Here is a 12,159-nt window from a genome sequence, read left to right as displayed (position 1 = left end):
GCTGCTTCCCTTCCGAGCTCTGCCATGCGCCCAAATAGTGGTTTACCCCCACATGTGGGGTATCAGCATACTCAGGACAAATTGCACAATAACTTTTAGGGTCCTGTTACCCGTGGGAAAATGAAAATTAGGGTGAAAAGATCATTTTTGTGGAAAAAATATGATTTTTTAATTGTACCGCTGTACGTTATAAACTTCTGTAAAGCCCTTGCGGGTTCAAAGTTCTCACCACATATCTAGATAAGTTCCTTGGGGGGTCTAGTTTCCAAAATGGGGTCACTTGTAGGGGGTTTCCACTGTTTAGGTACATCAGGGACTCTCCAAACGTGACATGGCGTCCGATCTGAATTCCAGCCAATTTTGCATTGAAAAAGTCAAACGGCGCTCCTTCCATTCTGAGCTCTGCCATGCGCCGAAATAGTCGTTCCCCCCCACAAATCAGGTATCAGCGCACTCAGGACAAATTGCACAATAACTTTTGCAGTCCAATTTCTCCTGTTACCCTTGGTAAAATAAAAAAAATTGAACCTGAAGTATTTTTTTTGTGAAAATAAGTTAGATGTTCATTTTTTTTTAAATATTCAAAAAAATTCCTGTGACGCACCTAAAGGGTTAATAAACTTCTTGAACGTGGTTTTGAGCACCTTAAGGGGTGCAGTTTTTAGAATGGTGTCACTTTTGGGTATTTTCTTATATATAGACCCCTCAAAGTGGCTTCAAATGTGATGTGGTCCTAAAAATAAAATGGTGTTGTAAAAATGAGAAATCGCTGGTCAACTTTTAACCCTTATACCTTCCTAACAAAAAAAAATTTTGGTTCCAAAATTGTGCTGATGTAAAGTAAACATGTGGGAAATGTTAGTTATCAAGTTTTTTGTGTGCCGTATTTTTGTGATTTAAGGGCATAAAAATTCAAAGTTGGAAAATTGCGAAATTTTCAAAATTTTTGCCAAATTTCCGTTTTTTTCACAAATAAACGCAAGTTATTTGAAAGAAATTTTACCACTAACATGAAGTACAATATGTCACGGGAAAACAATGTCAGATCCATAGAAGCGTTCCAGAGTTATGACCTCATAAAGGGACAGTGGTTAGAATTGTAAAAATTGGCCCGGTCATGAACGTGCAAACCACCCTTGGGGGTGAAGGGGTTAAGCAGCTTAATGCTACCTGATGCCCCTGTAAAAATAGGCTCTGTGACTTTAAGAATCCCTCCTTCATAAATGAAACAAGATGGGTCTGCTTATGTGTCACACACAAAAGGACCAGCTGGGGGTTGGTAAATGTTACAATGACATTTCCCAGTGAATGCATTTGTTTTGGTTGAAAGCAATGTTAAAGTTGAAAAAAGCTTCAAAAACGTTAATGTTAATGGCTAATAAATTGCTCAGTAGCACAGATGAACCATCAGAGCACGCTAGGGTTGTAAATCCAAAAGTTAGGAAAGAAAAATTAAAAGAGGTAGGAAGTAACCGACTTTAACGACCTTCTGACAAAAGATGAAGAACAAAAGCAATATGTCCTGCAAGTTGTAAGCAAATGCCGAGCATTATATTCTGACGTTTCAAAAACTACTTTAACAAAAGCTCTAGAATAGATTAGATAACTATGTAAAATTATCAACTCATGTAGGTTAGCGTGCTCTGATGGTTCATCTGTGCTACTGAGCAATTTATTAGCCATTAACAACTTTTCATTGTCTGTAATGGTGGGATCAAAAGCTCTTCTGCTGCATGTGACCTTTCCCACGCAGCAGTGCCGTAAATGAGGTTACCAGAGTCACTGAACTCTGGTAAACTGTAGGCACATGCGCAGTTACACACTGCAGGAGCAGAGCTCCTGTCAGTGTGTTTCTGGTGACATGGAGAATGGTCACATCTGCTGATGTGACTGTTCTCCATGATTGATCGACGTGGGACACTCGTTTAAATGGACTGTGACGGAACGGTAGGTATCTTAATTGGTTTGTTATTTTTTTTTCTCTAGGTGATCAATGGCATCCCAAATGGATTGAGCGTGCAATAAAATTTTGTCAAAAACAGTGGTTTTTATTTGAATAAAAATTATTATTTAATGTGTCTGTGTGTTTTTTTCTATTCTTTATAATTGGATTAATAATGGATCGGCGTCTAATTGACGCCTCTCCATTATTAACCGGGCTTAATGTCACCGATCAAAGGTGACATTAACCCCTTTATTACCCCACATCCCGCCGACGCGGTGCGGGAGTGGGAAGAGAGGGGCTAAGTGCCAGAATTGGCGCATCTTATTGATGCGCCATTTCTGGGGCGGCTGCGGCCTGATATTTGTAGCCGGGAGGGGGGTAATATCCATGACCCCTTCCTCGGCTATGAATATCAGCCCGCAGCTGTCTGCGTAGCCTTTCTGGCCCTAAAATATGGGGAACCCCTACGTCATTTTTTTTGGGGGGGGTCCCCTTTTTTTTTAGAGCCAGAAAGGCAACGCAGACAGCTGTGGGCTGATCTTCAAAGCCTGGGAAAGGGGACATGGATATTAACCCCTTCCCAGGTTGGAAATATCAGTTTGCAGTTTTCTGCTTAGTCTTTCTGGCCCTAAAATATGGGGAACCCCTACGTCATTTTTTTTGGGGGGTCCCCCTTTTTTTTTAAAGCCTGAATGGCTACGAAGACAGCTGCGGCAAGATATTTAACACCTGGTAATCAGCCTGCAGCTGTCTGCATAGGCTTTGTGGGCCAAAAAAATAGGGGGAACAGCACGTATTTAGTTTAGTTTTTGGTTATTTTTTTAAATAGCAAGATAAGCTACGCACAAATACCCTGTTCCCTGCCTTGAGATATTAAGGCCCCGATCTCGGTAGCGAGATCGCTGCAGAGTCCCAACTTTTGTGACGTAACAGCGATCTCACCAGCGAAATCGCTGTGTGTGAGAGCGATCAGCGAGCGGCCCCCCTGCCGGTATCGCTGATCGCTCTGGGAAATCTCTGGACATTTCTTCGGTCGATGGTCTCCCGCTGGCCAGCACGCATCGCTGTGTGTGACAGGCAGGAGACCAGCGATCAGGTTTAAAAAAAAAAAAATTACCGAAAAAAAATATTGTTATTCTCACCTTCCGATGTCCTGCGCAGTCTTCCAGCCTCTCTCCACGCTCCGGTCACAGTGATCCTTTGCACGAATGAGCGCGAGACGTCATTGCCGTGAGACCGTGACATTCTTGCGGTCATTCTCGCAAAGGATCACTGGTACCGTAGCGTCAAGAGAGGCCGGAAGACTGCGCGGGACATCGGAAGGTGAGAATAAAAAGATTTTGTATTTTAATACAATTTTTAACGGGTGGCCAGCGATGCCGTACGCTCGGCATCGCTGTGCTGATCGCTGGTGAAGCTGCCTGTGTGACAGCTCACCAGCGATCACATAGCGACTTACTAGCGATCCTGACACCTTGATATCGCTTAAGTCGCTTAGTGTGACGGGGCCTAGGCCGCAGCTGTCTGCTTTGCCTTTCTGAGCCGAAAATATAGGGGGACCCCACGTCAAAATTTTTTTAGGCCACCCAGGAATTTTACAGCCAGAAAAGAAACGCATACAACTGTGGCCAATCAGAGCCTCGAAACAGGCCATGTTTATGAACCCCAACCCAGCCTCCATTTACCATCCCATAGTTGTCTGCTTTGCCTTTCTGGCACCAAAATATAGGGGGGACGTTGCATCTACATACAAGTTTGCACTCAGAAAGCAAACGCAGACAACTGCGGGCTGATATTAATAGCCTATGAAAAGGCAATGAGTATTATCCCCTCACTCACATTCTAAAAATATGAAGCCGCTAACGTATGGCTACTTTTAGTAGCTATACAATATCGGTGCTCACTACCTAAATTATTAGGGCTTATATGTAAATGTTTGTTTTTTAGATTTTTATTAGTGTAACTGATATAGTTCCTAATTCCATTTTCTATTTGTGTGTAGGTGCGTGATTTCCCAGCCCTTTGGGACCCGGCAGACAGGCTGTACAAAGACCGTGGCAACAGGGATCGTTGCTGGAGCAAAATTTTGACTGATCTGTACCCTGACTGGCACTCCTTTCCAAAAGCCACACAGTCACAAATTGGTAACTAACTTTTTCAGCATCATTTTTGTTGTCACGTGTTAATAAAGCAAAAAAGTTGGTAAAAATGTTGTTGTCTTTCTTTTGTAGACAGTGATATCAAACAACGTTGGCGTTCGGTTCGGGACAGATTTAACAAATTCATTGCCAGCTGTCAAAAAAGTGGCGCATCCCCAACCAGCAGAACATTTCCATACTTCCAAGAGCTTCAATTTCTCATCTCCAGCCAGACATTGCGAAGGTAAGTTTACCCAAAAAAAAATACCGCATTCAAACAGTTTTCTTTATTTGCATTACTTCTCGGATATAGAAATTTGACATCTTTTAATTTTCTGAAATGCTTAGCACACTGATGGTTCCAGTTACTCCTTGGAAATTGTCTTCCACCTGTCTTGAAGGAGTTTCCACAGATGCTTAGCACTTGTTGGCCATTTTGACTTCACTCTGCGGGCCCACCTCAACCCACACCATCTTGTTTGGGTTCAGGTCTGGTGACTGTGGAGGCCAGGTCATCTGGCGTAGCACCCCATCAGTGTACTTCTTAGTCAAATAGCCCTTACACAGGCTGGAGGTGTGTTTCTGGTCATTGTCCTGTTGACTACACAAATTATGGCCCAACGAACAGCAAACCGGATGTAAGAGCATGCCGCCTAAAGATTCCGTGGTAGCCATGCTGGTTCACAATGCCATAAATGTAGACTAAATCCACAACCGTTTCACCAGCAAAGCACCCCCACAGCATCACACCTCCTCCTCCATGCTACACGGTGTTAAACAAACATTGCAAGTCCATCCGTTTACCTTTGTCATTGTATACTTTTTAGCCCTTCATACTGATTATACAATTTTCATTATAATGAAAATACATAAAAGTCTTTGAATGAAAAGATGTCTAAGAACTTTTGGTCTCTATTGGACATCTTCACTATGCGTTATAAAGCGCTTGTGAAGCTCCAATAAATTCAGACATGTGCCGCAGCTTCTAACAATACTGCATGTTTCGCTGCCATTTGTTGGCGCTGATTGACAGCAAAGATAATTTGCACTGTGTATATATAGCACGCACTGATTCCAAATGAGTGAAATACAAACATGCGTTATAATCATGCAATGTAAAATGGGGCACCGCAGTTGTCATGAAATGTTTTTGGAGTTGGCCAAACAGTTGGTCAGAATAAAATATGTAATTTTTAATCCTCATTTTTTTCTTTTTTCTCTCAACAGCACTCAAGGGAACATAATTCAAAACGTCGAAGAATCAGAAGATGGAGGAGGGTCTTGTGAGGCAGGTGACATCTCGGCACCATGTAGTAACACCCCTTCTGATGTAGCCCCATCTTCATCAGCTGCAGGAACATCTGTTTCTGCAGCTGATGAACCATCGGGTTCCTCAGAAGCATGTGTAGCCACTGCCTTTCCGGTGTCTGGAGAGCCGAGCAAGAAAAGAAACAAAAAAAAACACATTGACACCACCTTAAAGGCATCCTCGGATACAATAGATTGGATTAAAAAGACCACGAGCGAGGATGAGTTCGATTTCTTTGGCATGACAATTGCCAATAAAATTCGAAGCTTGACACCGGAGAGGCAGTCTATATTAATGACAGTGGTGCAGATGTCAATCACTGCTTTACAGGACCCTGCGCCCATAGCATCGTACACTAATATTTTAATGGGCGTTTTTAACCTGTTCCGACCAACATCACCCACCCAACAGCATCGGCCAACGGAGTATAGGCCAACAAATAACACCAATTACTTTTCTGACTCAGGCAGCTCCCAGGCCAACTATCCCTATACCCCTGAGTACCATTATCTCCCCTAATTGTTACCGTCAATGGTGTGCAAAATATTTGGTACAATAATTAGACATGTTGTCTGTTTCTAACACCTTGCCCGCTTCAACACAATAATCCCCCCAAAAATTTGTGTTGGTTAAAAATGTCAGGTTTGTAGTTTTTCAAATCTAATAATATTTGGCTGTATTTCTGGTTTTTCGATGCCAACAATGTCCTTGAATTTATATATTGTTTTCTAAATAAAAAATATTGTATTTACAATTTGTTTGTTTTTTTTGGGACAGATTAATGTAAATGCAGTGATCTCTGCCTGTCATGTGTCGAGAATCAAAGGACTATGGGCGGGAGGGTCAAAAAGGTGGTTGATGCAGCAGAAACTGTAGGATTTCCAGCCAATGTACTGTGTGTAGGCTTTGAAGAAGGAAAATGAGGTGAAATAAATGAAACACACACCATCAATACAGAATCAACATTTTTTTTATTGATTAATACAACCTAATTTTTGTTGAAATATTTTGAAAAAGTTTTTCATTACAACTTGAGTAGTCCTTTCTTTTGTGACACTCTGTTCTTCCATCTTTCAGTGCTGGTCAGGCTGCCCAACACCAGCACAGGAGTATTGCCAATGCACGGCACCTTCGGGACTCATAAAATAGTCAGTAAAGGTTTCTCTCACACGCACACCACAGTTGGATGGTCTTCCCAGACACACGTTGCGCAGCTGATTATATTGTGGCTGCTGGTACTCCAAATCTACCTCTGAGCTGTACTCCCGAGCATAGTTATGGAGTACACAGCAGGCCTTAATCACAGCGTCAACGGTGTCTGTATCCAACTGGATGGCAGTGTGAAAGATCCTCCACTGACTAGTCATGATCCCGAAGGTGCATTCCACATATCTGCGTGCACGACTCAGCCGATAATTAAAAATCCTCCGCCGGTCATCCAGTCCCCTTCGTGGGTATGGGCGCAGCAGGGTTGTCGTTAAGGGAAACGCCTCATCCGATACCATCACAAAGGGCACTGGATCTGTGGAACCCGGCAAAGGTCTTGGGGCTGGGAGCGTTCCGCCATCTTGAAGAATTTGCTGACCAATCTGTGATGATCGCAACACCCGAGAATCCCCAGTACTACCATAGGCACCAACGTCAATGGCAACAAATTTGTAATGTGCATCAGCCACCGCCATCAGGACCACCGAAAAATACTTCTCATAATTAAAGAAGCGTGATCCTGATCGTGGTGGCTGCTGAACCCTCACATGTTTACCATCAACTGCACCTATGCAGTTTGGGAAATTGGCCACAGACTGAAAGCCTGCTGCGACCTGCAGCCAAGTCTCCTCGGTTGGGGAAGGCATCACCATGGGCTGCAATTTCTGCCAGATCACGTTACATGTGCACCTCACAATTTGAGAGATGGTGGATTTACCAACTCTAAATTGGAGGTGTAGGGATGTATAGCTCTCTCCTGTGGCCAAAAATCTGCAAAGAAAAAGAAAAACAATATTAGAAACGTTAGCAAAACATGATATTAAACATGTTTAACATATTCCCATTTAAGACACTACATGAAAAAATGTTAAAAAGATATCCATGTCCATCTATGTGTGAGTGACGTGTGAAAGAGCCTCAATCACATACAAACCAAAAAATATATACTTACCGCAAGGTGATGAGCAGCCTTTCCTCAGCAGTGATGGCCTTCCTCGTTATGGTGTCCGCAAAGGTCAGATGTGGTGCCAATATATGTAACAATCGGTCGAATGCCGGGATGGACAGCCGACAAAACAAGATGAATTTGTCCGGATAGCTGAAATGATATCATGACAAACATTTTAAATTCATAATGATAATATTTGAAGAGACGGATTAAAGATATTTTGAACTTACCGCCTCAAATCTTGGTAAAGGACATAAAAATGCCCCTTCTCCTGTCGCTCAGCTACAAGCGGGTGCACCCACATCCGTCTGTTCCTCTTCCTCCTTCGTCGCTCCTGCAACTAAAATACAAATAAATGTTAAGAAAAAACAAAGAGGCAATGTGCACACATAGCATATTAGCTGGCCAAACTTCAGCACAACTTAAAGAAACTCGCAACGCTGCCTATTCTGCATCTGTCCTAAAGACAGCATGTTCCCAAAAAAATAAACAATGTCCCCCCACTAGACAAAACGGCAACTGAACGGAAGATGCCGTGAGCGTGGTGAACGGCTCAAAGGACTACATAGTCCGACGGAGGATGAGTATATCACTGTTTTTTTTTTTTATATATATATTGGTTATCAGATTAATTTAGCCTGGTCTGGAACACAGTAACCACTACTCCAGACCATGGGTACCATCCGCACATAAAGCAGTAAATTAAAAGGATGGTTTCCACTCCTATGGCAGCATTCTTGCCACCATTATGAAAAAAATTGAGATGCTGAATATTTAGCCACTACCATAGGAGTGCTTCGGAAGCAATTTTGTAAAAAACCTTAAGCATAAGGCCGGGGTCACCCTGGCGAGGAATACGGCCGGGTGAGAGGCGCTCAAAACACGCATTAGACACGGACCAATGATTCCCTATGGGGTCCCTCGCACCAGCCGTATATTTCTCATCCGTATTCTACGCTCCATGCCAATCACAGCATGCTGCGATTGTCAGCGTACTACGCCAATAGTACGCCAATGCAATGCAACTGATGATTAACGCATGCAAGCACTATACCCTGCGCCCGCCATGTTAACGATAGGGAAGCATTGCAGATGCGACCTATAGCGCATGATGTGCTGCACAATAAAATGTAAGGTGAAACCAGCCTTACCTCCTCTCTGAGGCGATTAATGTTTTGCAGCATAAACCACATCAAAAGGATTCGATATGGCCTGCGGAGCAGGCACCGCTGTGTTATCTGGTTCTCGGCCATCAGGGCACTATACTGGGCACTTGAATGCTGGATGTTTGTGCTGATACTTGCTTTTGGCTAGAAAAATGGAGAATGGTGGGGGTTGGCCAAGGAAATGACATCACCTTCTTTTTTTTTTCCTCATTCAAGTTGCCATAACTTTACGTATGTTGTCTGCTTTGCAAAGGGCAGTCAAAACTGCATCAAAAACCGCACTCAAAAACCGCAGGAAAACCGCATGAAAACCGCACAAAAAACCGCATCAAAAACGCAAAAACCGCACAAAAAAACGCACTTGCGTTTTCCAGCGATACATGCGGTTTTCAATGATGAAAAAACCGCACCAAAATCCGCAGCGTGTGCACACAGCCTAATAGTTTAGGTCCGGTGAGGAAGGGGTTGTATCATTATTCTTTCATCTTTACTGGGAGCCGAGCAGTGGAGACATTGATGCTGCGATGGAGCATTGTCCTGCAGAACAATCATAATTTTTTTAAAATATACAGATCTATTCCTGTAACACTGTATGAAGGAAGAGTCTCCTAAACACTGGTAATAGGTTTGGGACTTGATTTTAAGTTCATCTGCCACCTGAAAAGGTCCATCATGCTCATCATTAATAATCCCAACTCATAGCTATTCCTCACCTTCACCTTGCTGGTGTCAAAATAGATGTTTGTACCAATTACTTCTTCAACCATTGCCAACTGGTCCATCAAGAGTCGCTCTAATCTCATCAGTCCATAAAACCTTTAAAAAATCTGTCTTCAGATATTTCTTGGTTCAGTCTTGATGTTTCACCTTCTGTGTCTTGCTCAGTGGTGGTCAGGTTCAGCCTTCCTCACCTCGGCCATGTCTCTGAGCACTGAGCACCTTGTACTTCAGAGTCACAGACTTCATCATGTCGCTCTATCCCCGTTATCTCTGCCCAGGGCTCGTCTAGTGTGCCCCCCTGCCAGGGCCGCCATCAGGGCATGACAGCCCTTACTGCTGTATGGGGCCCGATGAACATCAGTACAGAAGGGGGCCTGCAGATCAGGGGCCCCGCTCCTGTGCTGCCAGTCATTGGTCCTCAAGTGCTGTGCGTCATAGGGGCGCCAGGCAGGCCCCAAGTGTGCGCTGCGATTGGGCCTGCAGCGCACACATCAGCAGAGCTGCCACAGCGCCCAACATCCGAAAGATAGAGAAGAGCTGAAGGACCTGTGGTGACGTCATCATTATCACAGGCCTTCAGCATCGATCAGATCCGCCCCCTGATCACATGACGATGACGTCACCACAGGTCCTTTCAGCTCACACAGCAGCAGCTCCATCTTCAGCGCAGGAGCGAGGACAAGTAAGAAGAAAGTTTTATTTTTGAAAGGGGCAATATGTATCCCTGGCAGAATGGAGACACGGGGGCAGGATTGGAGACACACAGGGGCAAATATGGAGACGGGGCATGATTGGAGTCACACAGGGGCAAATATGGAGACAGGGGGCAGGATTGGAGACACAGGGGCAAATATGGAGACAGGGGGCAGGATTGGAGACACAGGGGTAAATATGGAGACAGGGGGCAGGATTGGAGACACAGGGGCAAATATGGAGACAGGGGGCAGGATTGTAGTCACACAGGGGCAAATATGGAGTTGGGGCAGGATTGGAGACATACAGGGGAAAATATGGAGACAGCGGGCAGGATTGTAGTCACACAGGGGCAAATATGGAGACAGCGGGCAGGATTGTAGTCACACAGGGGCAAATATGAAGACTTGGGGCAGGATTGGAGACACAGGGGCAAATATGGAGACAGGGCAGGATTGGAGTCACACAGGGGCAAATATGGAGACGGGGCAGGATTGGAGACACACAGGGGCAAATATGGAGACAGCGGGCAGGATTGTAGTCACACAGGGGCAAATGTGGAGACAGGGGGCAGGATTGGAGTCACACAGGGGCAAATGTGGAGACGGGGCAGGATTGAAGTCACACAGGGGCAAATGTGGAGACAGGGGGCAGGATTGGAGACACACAGGGGCAAATATGGAGACAGTGGGCAGGATTGTAGTCACACGGGCAAATATGGAGACAGGGGGCAGGATTGGAGACACACAGGGGCAAATATGGAGACAGCGGGCAGGATTGTAGTCACACAGGGGCAAATATGGAGACAGGGGGCAGGATTGGAGACACAGGGGCAAATATGGAGACAGGGGGCAGGATTGGAGACAGGCGCAAATATGGAGACAGGGGGCAGGATTGGAGTCACACAGGGGCAAATATGGAGACAGAGCAGGATTGGAGTCACACAGGGGCAAATATGGAGACAGCGGGCAGGATTGTAGTCACACAGGGGCAAATATGGAGACAGGGGGCAGGATTGGAGACACAGGGGCAAATATGGAGACGGGGCAGGATGGAGTCACACAGGGGCAAATATGGAGACGGGGCAGGATTGGAGACACACAGGGGCAAATATGGAGACAGCGGGCAGGATTGTAGTCACACAGGGGCAAATGTGGAGACAGGGGGCAGGATTGGAGTCACACAGGGGCAAATGTGGAGACGGGGCAGGATTGAAGTCACACAGGGGCAAATGTGGAGACAGGGGGCAGGATTGGAGACACACGGGCAAATATGGAGACAGCGGGGAGGATTGTAGTCACACAGGGGCAAATATGGAGACAGGGGGCAGGATTGGAGACACACAGGGGCAAATATGGAGACAGCGGGCAGGATTGTAGTCACACAGGGGCAAATATGGAGACAGAGGGCAGGATTGGAAACACAGGGGCAAATATGGAGACAGGGGGCAGGATTGGAGACACAGGGGCAAATATGGAGACAGGGGGCAGGATTGGAGTCACACAGGGGCAAATATGGAGACGAAGCAGGATTGGAGACACACAGGGGCAAATATGGAGACAGCGGGCAGGATTGTAGTCACACAGGGGCAAATGTGGAGACAGGGGGCAGGATTGGAGTCACACAGGGGCAAATGTGGAGACGGGGCAGGATTGAAGTCACACAGGGGCAAATGTGGAGACAGGGGGCAGGATTGGAGAAACACAGGGGCAAATATGGAGACAGCGGGCAGGATTGTAGTCACACAGGGGCAAATGTGGAGACAGGGGGCAGGATTGAAGTCACACAGGGGCAAATGTGGAGACGGGGCAGGATTGGAGTCACACAGGGGCAAATGTGGAGACGGGGCAGGATTGGAGTCACACAGGGGCAAATATGGAGACAGGGGGCAGGATTGGAGTCACACAGGGGCAAATGTGGAGACAGGGGGCAGGATTGGAGTCACACAGGGGCAAATGTGGAGACGGGGCAGGATTGAAGTCACACAGGGGCAAATGTGGAGACAGGGGGCAGGATTGGAGAAACACAGGGGC

This window comes from Dendrobates tinctorius, unplaced genomic scaffold (assembly GCF_039654945.1).
Source record: "Dendrobates tinctorius isolate UK_male_01 unplaced genomic scaffold, ASM3965494v1 ptg000029l, whole genome shotgun sequence".
NCBI classification, from domain to species: Eukaryota; Metazoa; Chordata; class Amphibia; order Anura; family Dendrobatidae; genus Dendrobates; species Dendrobates tinctorius.
This window is presented reverse-complemented; position numbering follows the sequence as displayed.